The 11,777-nt window shown below is 38.8% G+C and overlaps 1 long non-coding RNA gene across 1 annotated transcript; it reads left to right on the forward strand.

The window, feature by feature from the left end:
* Positions 1-1,412: 1,412 nt before the first annotated feature.
* On the forward strand, positions 1,413-5,566 carry LOC109033545 (uncharacterized). Its single transcript, XR_011899694.1, has 2 exons — positions 1,413-1,929; positions 5,342-5,566. It is a non-coding gene; the product is annotated as an uncharacterized lncRNA (long non-coding RNA).
* The last annotated feature ends 6,211 nt before the right edge of the window (positions 5,567-11,777 follow it).

Below are 11,777 nucleotides of genomic sequence, written 5' to 3' on the forward strand. Positions count from 1 at the left end.
TGAGAGGAGCAGAGCTGCAGGTCCAGTCAATGGAGCCAAAAGAAACCCCTACAAAAAGGGTGGCCAATTCAAACGGGTATATAGCAGCGCGAGCGCGCGCGTGGAACGGGTCCTCGCCCTGCCCCCCCTCCCCCCTCCCCACGGTACTAAATGCCGCACAATGTGACGGACTATCATGATTTCTCAACTAATGTAATAATTGTTTGGCGAAACGGTATTCTTAAAGTTAGATGTTTTGACAAAATAATAATATGAAGAAAGAGAGGCACTTTACCTAGTTATTTTTCTTTATATTTTATTTTTTTTTCTTGTGTGCTGTATGTGTATTGCACTAGATGGTTTTAAAATTTCCAAGGAAACACCTACATCCGTAGAAATATTTTGCCTGAAATAGTGTTATTTTCTGAGATCAAGCCTGTAAATTTTTCAACTGCCTCCGAATAGTCGATCCTCTTGTATTTACGTCGAGATATATCTGCATTTTATGTTCGAGTTGAATACCAAAATTCTTTTGAGCACTGTAGAAATAAGCTAAAGGTCGATGTAATATTAATATCTTTTGGAGTTGTGTATGGGAGGAGTGAGGAATAACTATTGCACGAATACAAGACAATTTATTTTTGGGGAAACAATGTTGATTCACGTAAATTCCCCGCAAAGAAAGGAGAAGGAGCGCAAATATATAAATTAAAGTAGAAAGAGTCTGAGCGAATGATTCGCCTTATTCATATCCATTGAAAGCAACCTTGCATTACTGCAATGTTAAAATAGTTGCTTCAACCTTACTTGCTCTGAAGGAAGTAAAAAGGAATAAAGATAACTAAATATTAGACTTCCTTAAAGTGAGGCTAACCCACCAGCACTGACATTTATGTTGAAAACGTTGATAAAGAAGAGGGCGGAAAGAGACTTTAATTAAAAGTATGAAACATATCAATAGCTAAAATTGAATAAAGCGCTAATCCATTGTAACTCCAAAGACATTTCCGATTATGTCATATAGTTTTAGTGGAAATATAACCAAAATATTATTTGGATATTATATGGACATTATAATATGTGTTGCGAAAACTCACAGCAAATCTTAAGAATGATGATAGGCTAGTTTTCAAAAAATTATTTGTAAAAAAAATGTGAGTAAAGACTTGCAGCGGTGCGCTTGGAGAGACGCATTTTTCTAATTTAGGTATAGATTCTACACTTCATTTGACGGTTTAATTGGACTGCATTTTGCAATTTGGAACTATAAATTCTGGCTCATCTGAAAAAACAATTATGTGCGTCGGGAAACTAATGGCACATACTTTGTCTTTAAACCAGGCCGGACTTTATAGTCCCTTATTGCAAAATACAGTCCAATTATTCCAAGACGGTTTTGAATTAAAATCAGGTCATTATAATTATTTTATAAAGTACATTGTACTTCATGAATGTACAGAAACTCCCTAGGGAAAGGATGATCGATCGAGGGCCAATAGCATGCTTGGCCATTTCCGACGAGGGGTAGCGCACAGTGCGCCGCAGTCCCGTTCCAGTTAATAGACGAAATGATGAATACACTAGAAGTTAATCTGGACAGTTAATCTTTCCATTGTGCAGTGGCTACTCGGCTTTTGTTAATATGATAGATTGCTTTTTCATTAAGATGTTTCAGTCATTTTACGTAATAAATTGCCTCTCTCGTCTCTCCCCCCCCCCTCCTCGCCGGCCGTCTCTCGTTTCAGCTTTGACTTTTTTTCCATCCCGTGCTTTTTCCTGCCCCGAGACTGATTTGTAGCCTTTGTAGCGACAGGGATTGGATTTAACAGGCTGCGCCTCGCCTTATCCCTTTGAGACGATCAAATAAAAGGGCCACCGTCGCGCGTCGTGCGGGTGCCTTTGTGAGCAAACTGTGATCCGATCCGAATTTGTACGACTAATGGAGCTTTTGTAAGTGTCTGAATTCCAGTGTATTTAAATTATGAGCTGCAAGTGCTTAATATAATAGTCGGACCTCATTTTGCAATAAATAAGCACCAGCATTGCAGTGTTGCTGAGGTTATGAGCATGTAACTTGTACGTTTACAATAAATTAACTGGAGGTAGATCCATGAGTTGAATTAGGATATTTTCTAATTTCCTTGATTTTTGTTTATTGTGTTAAAATAGGATCCATTTAAAATTGCCAGTTATTTTGCGCGAGATAAAACAAGTTGCACGATCTTCTGTACGCACTGCAACGCTAGTTAGACCCGTATTACAAAGTGCAGTCAACCACTCTCTCGATCGACCATATAATACCTAAATTTTACAAATACACGATCCAATAGAATACAATTAGAGAGGGAATGCTCTCTCATATTTCTGCGTGAGCACCAATTAAAGCACCAGCTTCCGGAGGGTCTCTACCATGACAGATTCCTGTGGAGAGTAAGCGTCGCAGAGCGCCCTAGCGTGCCGTAAAAGCGGTTTATACATACATACCAATTAAATTCAAATTCATATTTCTTCGCGGTCAAATGAGATATAGGTTTATTTCCATTAAAAAATTCGAAGGGAGAGGTGATAGGAGAGGAGAAGGGGGGAGAGATTAAATGCCCTCAATTTTTTCCCTTTTTGTTTGCTGATACAATGAAAAATAAACATCTGAGTTATTTTACATGATCGATATCTGCACTTGTACTTTGCCGTGCTGAGGAGGAACGCCGTATGAATATTCCAGAGTTGCCAAATTTCCCTCGATAAAATATGTATTTTTGACGACATTCGTGCACATTTTTCCTGGAAATGTTCAGATATTTTAGATTAAATTGCGTATAAAATTGTCTGAAAATTTTGGGAAACAATATTCACAAATTTCCATCCAGTATTTGGGTATATCTTTTATGCAAGAAGAAAATATTATAAGATGACCCTTCATAGCCAATGTAATTCCTTTAACCAAGTTTATCAATTTCTATTTTGCATACTTCTCCGTGGAATGTCAATTTAACATTAAAACTCGTGCCATAGAAATTCAAAAAGTCAAAGAGTCAATTTTGGGGCGAGTAGATTGCCTCGCTCCGCTTTGTAACTTCTCTTTTCATCACAATGGTTTCAGAATTAAACCGCGAGAAATCTCGCCATTATTATGCACAAGACTTGCTTTTAGTCACACTTGTTCCCATAGTCTTAGAACGTGCAAACGTGGGCTACAGCAATGCATAAGCGTGAGCTAAAAAGTAATCTTCCTGGAGAGCATCTACCGAACTTTTGACACTACCTTGAAAGCCTTTTGTTCTCCTTTTCGTTTCTTGTTTTCGACTCGCCACTTGCATCCATCGAAATAATATAGGTCTGCCCAATGTATGCAAAACAATATGTTGACTATTCTTTTCGTGATTAAACATGCGGTCGTGTTTTCCACGGGTCTTTTAGAAACCTCCTGGGTCTTAAAGTTAACTTGGGTGAGATGTTACAATAGTTCAACCCTTTCTTAATATTTGGTGAAAACCGTGCGCGGGTTGTTAGAGATGAGTCTGATATGATCCAAAGTTGCAATCTTTCATCCATGTTTCCTTTCAATAATATATGTATGAAACTTGTATTCAGTTGGCTGAAACTTTCTTTATAATATGCCACATGTAATTTTAAAATCATTGAGTAGACATTGTAATATTTTTTCATTGGAAACCGTGGCGGTCAGTGCCGTCACGAGGGTGGAACGATTGAAGCTCGACTGAACCAGTCACTGTAATGCCGAAGGCGCCAAAATAAAAAAGAAAAAGGAGAGAAAAGAAGACAGAGAAAAGGATTTGAAAGAAAAAGGAAAAGAGAAATAAGAGGGGAAAGGGAGGTACGAAAATTAGGGACAAATATTTAAAAACACTTATATGAGGGCAAAAGGCGCACCTTCGGATAGAAACTCACCCTCAACCAGTTGGTGACCAAAGTTTTTACAAACAATTTTAAAGTTGGACTACAAAATTGCTACTCTCTTGTTAGTCTTTCTCAGTACCTTAAAAAAACTTGCCATCAAAATTTCGTCGAAAAATTCTAATTCTCGATTTTTGAAAGTTAGCAGCCAAACTCTTTTCAAACATATCAAGTGGGGCATGAATCGATCAATCTTAGAAAATTTTGCTAGTTATTTTTCCCCTAAATTTGGGCAAAACTTGCTAACTGCAAACTTTCACTTTGGTGGTAACAGTTTTCCCCAAATTCCGAGGTGGAAAGTGGCTAGCAAATTCTAAGATGAATCGATTGATGCCCCACTTGAGGTTTTTAAAAAGGGTTTGGCAGCTATCTTTCAAAAATAAAAAATTAGAATTTTCAGGCGAAATTTTGACTAGCAAATTTATCTGAGGCACTAGCAAAGACCAGCGAGAGAATAACAATTTTTTGGTCCAACTTTGAAATTGTTTGAAAAAAATTTAGCCGCTAACTTTGAGGGGGCACTCTCTCTTTACAGCTCACTTTTTAAACAAAGAGGTGCCCTTTAGTGGCGTGGCTCCTCTTGTTTCTCCTCAAAAAGGAGGCGCCCTTGTTGGCGCCTCTTCCTAACATATTCGGAGGCATATTCGGAGACGACGGGTGGCCTCACAGGCCGAATAGTTGCATCATTTCAAGACCCAATCAGCAGTGCAGCAACGTAAATTAGCGAGTATCGCGGTTGCTTGAGATATCGTAACTCATCGATGAAGAGTGTCGATGCATAAGAAATGCCTTCATTATGATAAGATACTTCCTAGCGTGGCCTCAGAGGCAGAATAGTTGCATCATTAAAAACCCATTCAACAGCGTACTTAGCAGTGTATATTAGTGAGTAATGCGATTGCTTCAGATGATTCTAAGGAAACATGCATATTATTCTGTTTGGAAACAAAAATCACTCTATTTTGAACTTAACATTCCAAAATTTCCCAGGGTGGATCCCCTAGACCTCCCTTCCTGGGACAGCCGAGGCCACTGTTGAGGAGTGCGTAAGCACAAAAGACGCCTAACGGCACTTTTTCTCCCCTCGCAAAAATACCTTCTGATGGCATGGATGGATGTTAATAAGGACATTTGCAAGGAGTTGAAGGTGGCAAAGTTATTAGCTGTCATTGTTACGGGTAGCAAATTAGTGACAAAATTACAGGAATCGAGAGGCGCAAATGGTGCAAACATATTGTTATGTGACGATTATTCTAATGTCTTAAAAGTTTTTCATTTTCCAAGGAGTATTCATCGTGGTTTTTAAATATATGAGCTTTTTTTACACATATTTTGAAAATATTTATGACATGTTTCATCGGCATGTTTGTTTCAAAACTTTTTTAGATTTTAACTCGTTTTTGTAAAGCTCGCAGCTTTAAAAGGGCAATTTCTTTTTGTTCTCCAGGTGTAATTTTCGTGAGTAATTGACAAATTCAGGAAGATGGGGATAACCTCAAGATACTTGTTGGTTATTCTAGGTGGTTTCTTCGGTGCGATGTTCATGAGGCCAGTGATAGATTTCTTTCTCACTCAAATGCACTCCGATAGCTCACAATTTAGTTAAAATGTCCAATGCATGTTGAAAAAGATACCAATTACATGTTAATAACATATCACTTGATACATGCTACTTACGTGTTAGTTAACATTAAACGTACCATTCGCTTTTTTGAGAAACGTGAACGTGAAAATTCAAACCTTAAAAAAAAAAAGAAAGAAAAAAAAAACTGCAATATATAAATGAATGAATTTATGAATGAATAAAATATGAACTCTGCAAAAAAAACTACTATTAAACAAAATTTTTTTTTAAAAAAAAATCAGTGTTTACTTTACTTTGAATGCCTTTTGTATCTTGTATTTTTTTAAACTTCTTGAATTGCTGTATTTTTATCAATAAACTGACATCCATTTCATGGCAAATTATTGGAGGGCTCAACATTGGCAACATCTGATGCGAGGTGGCGAAGCAGGATGGATTTCGTTGCGCTTTTCTGTTCCATTTATTCGCTTAGCGGAGTGAATAGGAAAGGCAAAGATGCAGGAGCAAGGATAGAGGAAGGAATCGTTTCATTAGCGAAGTGAAAACAACGCGCCACTGTCGCGATAATGTGATGCGACAACGGGTAACGGGTTGAGGAGCCGCGAAAACACAATCACGCCTCCCGCCCTCCCCCTATCTTCCTCCCCCGCCTCCCTGGAAAACTCCCCTTCTGATGAATCGGGAAGAGAGAGATGTCGAGGTGGGTTTAATCACTCTGATGTGATACCTCCAAGTCTGCACATCCAGCAAGTTCCCAGCGCAGATCGCTGATAACTCGTGAAGCTATTTCAAATTATCAGTTGGGCGTCATTAGATGGAAGGAATATCTATGGAGGCAAGGAATTTTGTTTTTTTTTTTGGGGGGGGGGGGGGGGTCGTTTTGACTGAAGAGTGAAGCTGTACAAAATTGTATATATTTTCATTAGTTCTATAAAGTATCATCCCCCCCTTTTATTTCTTTTTTCCATTGTTCCCCTTCGCAACTACCTGATGTGTTAGAGTAGGGTCAATTCCTATCCGTAGGGAATGAATCTGGTAACAAAAAAGAAATATTCAGATATTGAAAAAACAATTTTTAAAATACCGGTTCGCCTGTAATTTTTTGCCGAAAAGGAAACTATACTTGATGCGAAAATCAGTTAATTTGATAAACTCTCTTGAAAATGTTTCGGCAAAGTTTGCAGTAAATGGACCGAAAATGTAGCATACGAATCGCGGACCGAATGGTTCACTTTTGATTCTAATGTCACATCTCCGAGAGAGCATTTTCAGGAGTAGGCAGCTGAACTGACTTATTTGTTTGGTTTTTTTTCCACATCTCAAGAATGAAAGTAGAATTTCGGTCGATTTTTGTTCGCCTGCAGCTTGTAGGTTTACCATACGAGCGCCCAGTTAAAGTAATGACTCCGTCCTGTGTTATAAAATCAGTCGATAAATATAATTATACCTTGAGTTTGAAGTAAGTCGCACTCATTGCTGCTTTATATCCAAGAGTGTGATATTTGGTTCACTCTTTTTTATGAATGAAAATATATTATAAATAGGAAAAACATCTCATACTTAAACTTCGTAAACGTCAAGTCACAAAATGTAGTTATATATGCACGCGTCCCGTGTGTCAGCAAAAGTAAAGGAAATGCTGCGCGCCTTCATTTTTGGAGTATGCAACACGGCCCTCCATCGAGTAGTAATAGTTGTAGCCTAGCAAAGCGTCTCCATCAAGGCAAATCCGTCCAAGTCTGTTACGTTTTGTGCACATCGTTTTCAAGCTTGCTTAAACGCATGTCATTTTATGAGGAAATCAATTTGGGCATCATATTTTCTTCCGTCAAATTTAATTTTTAATCTCTTCCAAGCGGAGACGTTGACTTTTTCTCAGTGAATCTTTGTTTGATACATTTTACCCCATAATTGATTTAAAAGGCACATTCAATAATCCATCTCTGAGTGCAACTAAATTCATTCAATTCAATACTATTTTCTCGTTAAATACCTCAAATCGTTTTCACTTTATCTAGAAGACTTCAGTCAGCTAGGGGTCCTAACTCAAAATCTTTTGAAAAAGAACCTTCAATCTATATTTCCGATTGGGTGCTCTCAAAAATTGGGTTTACTTTCTAAGTGACAAAACGGTAAAGGAAGCAAACTGTATGTGCCTGATAATAATAGTATAAAAATTGACTGACTTAATGCACTTATTACCTTTTCATTTCATTGAGCAAGAGAAGAAACGAAAAATTGTGCAAATAGTCAGTCGACTTTTTACTATTATTATTAGACACAGACAGTTCTACTTTTCTATAAAATAATTAAAAGTCACCTTTATACCGTGCATTACGTTTATTTTAGTTAAATCTGTACATACGCTCGGGGCCTTTCGGGAATACCCTATCTTCAAGAGCACTACGAAAATTACACACTACGATAAGCACATAATTACAATGATGATAAATAATGCATTGAGCACACAAACTACATCACCAAATTATAACATGCTAACCCATAAATACAATTAAATATAAAAGACAAGTGACGAAGCACATAACAAAGCAAATCAGGATTAATCTACTTAGGTATTAAAAGTTCTACTTTTCTTTTCTTTTTAATTGAAACTAATTGTAAAATATTTATTTGTCTTAGGACCTGCACCGAGTCTCTAGATTTAGAATTTAAAATGATCGTGTTTCCTTTTTTTATCGCGGTAAATTGCTCCGAGACGTATCATCCCCGCAGTGGCGTGGCGTGCTTTGCGATATATCGATTGATCTGTCATTTAAACCTATGGAAAATGATCGATTAACAGGGTGTTCGCAGCGAACACCTTAATAATCGATTCTTTACCATAGGTTTAAATTAGATAACAATCGATATATCGCAATTCACGGCACGCCACTGCATCCCCGCCTCCACTCCTTTGTTGATAAATATACTAACGCAACTAAATTATGTCGAAGAAAATTCAAGGTATTTTCAACAACGTGCTAGCTCTGCACTGCAGATAAGGGAGGCGCTCAGTGAAACAATTTGAGTCGCAGTGCCGCATAGCGTACCCCGCGCTATGGGGAGGGGTAGGGGGCGGCTAACGGAAAAGAGAGTGTTTTCAAATTATCTCGGGATGACACTTTGCTTCTCGTTGCTTGACAATCTTTCCTGCTGCCACTTTTGCAAATAATTTTAAGTTTTGCGTTGCCAACTAACGAGTCTGAGGTAGCAAAAGTGTAGACTTGCTTCTCCGACAGCATTTACACCATGAAAGCAACTGGAAGCTCTGCAATATAGGATTAATTCGCATGGTTTGAAAATGGGGTGAAATCAAAATATTGGATCCCCGAAGAAATTCGAAACGGAAGGACGTTAAGAAAATGCTTTACGACTGAATTACGAAATTATCAGTAGCGTGGCGTGAATGATCAATTTATCGATATTCCTCCATTTGAAGCTATGGTATAGAATCGATTATTAAGCTGTTCGCTGCGAACATCCAGTTTATCGATCTTTTTCCACAGGTTTAAATGGAAGATATATCGATATATCGCAAAGCACGCCACGCCACTGAAAATTATGGGTGTTCTACATGAGTTATTATTAGTCTATATCAATATATGTAGAAAACGAAAGTAATAATTGTCGAATTTTTACCGGGAAGAGGTAAAAATGTCACCAATTAATTTAATTGGCCGTTATAAGAGTTCGTATGAAACACCACTAATCTAGTAAAAGCAAAGTTTTTTCTTTGAGTACAATTTTAACAAAATTCAGTATCTTTCAATGTTAGAGATGTGAATATGACCCCCGACCTAATATTAAATATTCAGGTTGGCCTAGCGGTCAGCGCGTCCGATTCTAGACCAATAGGTCCCGCCTGGGTTCGAATCCCGGTGGTGGTGACAAATTTTCTCGGAACTGACGAGTGGGTCCGCAGAAATAGAGTCAACTCGACCTTAATCCCTGAAAATTTGAGAGCCGGAGCATGGCTGTACCAAAATCCCTATGATGTCTACTGACAATAAAATTCCTGTCTATAGTTGGCTGTAGACCCCTAAGAAGGGGTATACGGTATAAGCCATTAAACCTGCAAAAATAAAAAAAAAATCTTCAGGTTAGTTCAGACACAAATCCTCAAACAGACAGCTTTCACACACACACTGCAGTTTCGACCGTTAAGGCCGTAGTTTAAGTCCGCTACAGCCAGGATTGTGTTTCGCAAATGGATAATTTTTGCAGAATAATTAAAAATTAAGAAGCAGCAGTAGTTTCACTAAATAATAAAAGGAACTCAAATCAACAATATAATGCAAAACAATCAGGCGAATCTCGTCGTGTAACACAGAAGATTCAAAAACGCCTTCAATTGAGGCGTGTTACCTCACGCGTTCCGGAGAGTTCAAATAGTTGTATCCCTGCGCCTTCGCAAGACGATGGAAGTTTAATATTATAGGCGGTTCTAGACCTTCATTCTTGGGGTTGGCTAGAGGTGGAAAACGTCGGAGACCGGCTCCAAAGGGGACGGTCGCTCATAGGGGAGGCCTAAGTTTCGGTCCTCAAGTTTTATCCCTTCCCTACCCGCCTTTTTCTTTTTCCTCTCCTTCCTCTCCACTTAAGTACCTAATAATTCAATTTTGAACATTTTTAGCAAAACTTTCCATCAAAACTACAATCTTACCATAAAAAAACAATGGAATCTTTGTAAAACACGGCTTTTAACTTTAATTCTGTTTAAAACATTTTCAATTAATCGCTGGGATTTTTACTCAGTTTGAGCGAATACAGAATCTTTAAACGCAGTAATTTCACGGTTCCGATAACCGTACTTAATTTTTGCTTGGGGGTGCCTGGCACCCACTGGCACCCCCGTAGAACCGCCTATGATAACAACCCCGTAGACACATCAATTCAACAAGAAAATAGCGGAAAATAAGGCTGAAGTTTGACCCCTTTGCCTCCCCGTAACTCGAAAACGGCTTCTACACTCATCTTGAAATTTTTCCCTGAGTTTTCTTTTATTATAAGCTTCCACTTAAACCTTGGTTCGATGGTCGAATCGAATACCGAAAAAGGGGCGAAATTTTGGGAGGCTCTTTCTGATCCTTATCTTATCTCAATAAGCAATCCCCCGAACAAAAATTCGACTTTAATGGCTGTAGGCTCCTCAACTTGAGTATGAGCCATAAAGTAACCGAGAAGAAGAAGAAGAAGAAGAAGTGGAGGAAGAAGAAGAGGAGGAGGAAGAAGAAGAGGAGGAGGAAGAAGAGGAGGAGGAAGAGGAAGAAGAGGAAGAAGAGGAAGAAGAGGAAGAAGAGGAAGAAGAGGAAGAAGAGGAGGGGGAGGAAGGAGAAGAGGAGGAGGAGGAGGAGGAGGAAGAGGAAGAGGAAGAAGAGGAAGAAGAGGAAGAAGAGGAAGAAGAGGAAGAGTAAGAAGAGGAAGAAGAATATTAGGAAGAAGAAGCAGAAGAAGAGGAGGAGGGAAAAGAAGAAGAGGAAGATGAAGAAGAAGAAGAAGAGGATGAAGATGAAGAGGATGAAGAAGAAGAAGGGGTGGAGGAGTTGGAACTCTTGAACCGTAGGCACTAATGTAAATTGAAACCAAAACGATTAGATTGAATATAATAAGCTGTGGAGAGCTTTTGGGCGCGGTTTGCCGAGCTTACGTGACGTGGATACGAGAGTAATTGGTGATAAAATTATCCGGACGAAATATGGACACGGTTATCGTCCGGAGGATCGAGAGCGGTCACGTGGCCGAGGGACGTCCCTGGGGTGGTCGCGGTGGCGCGGCGGCGGATTCCTCGTTCCGGGCTGAAGGAGCGCGAGGACACGTGGGCCCTAGGCAAAAGCCTCCAAACCATCTGCTTTCGACCGCATATGACAGGACGACCTCCCTCTTATCCTACCGCATTGCCAAACCAAGTTATTTCCATTATTTAGTGATCAATTACATTTAAATCAAAACACCAGGAAAAGGGCTGGAGGAGAACTCCAATACGTCGCTTTCGAGACAAAAAGACATACCTGCATTTAGATCGCGTTTAGCAAAAATGAACCGGCGCGATTACTGCAGTGTTCTCAGAATCGTGCAATTTATTATTTTCTTTCTAAAATACCTAATATATGTACACTATTAAAATTTATACACTTTTTTCACTTTAAAATTACCAATGTTTTGGCAGGGAGCCAAAACTTTTTGTTATTCTGGGAGATTTCCTATATAATTATGAAGAAACAACATTTTTACAACACTATTGCGCTGGTTCCTTTTTGCAAAGTGCGATCCATTTTTACGTTGCAAAACTTCCACTCGC

Source organism: Bemisia tabaci, chromosome 4 (genome assembly GCF_918797505.1).
Source record: "Bemisia tabaci chromosome 4, PGI_BMITA_v3".
Classification (NCBI taxonomy): Eukaryota; Metazoa; Arthropoda; class Insecta; order Hemiptera; family Aleyrodidae; genus Bemisia; species Bemisia tabaci.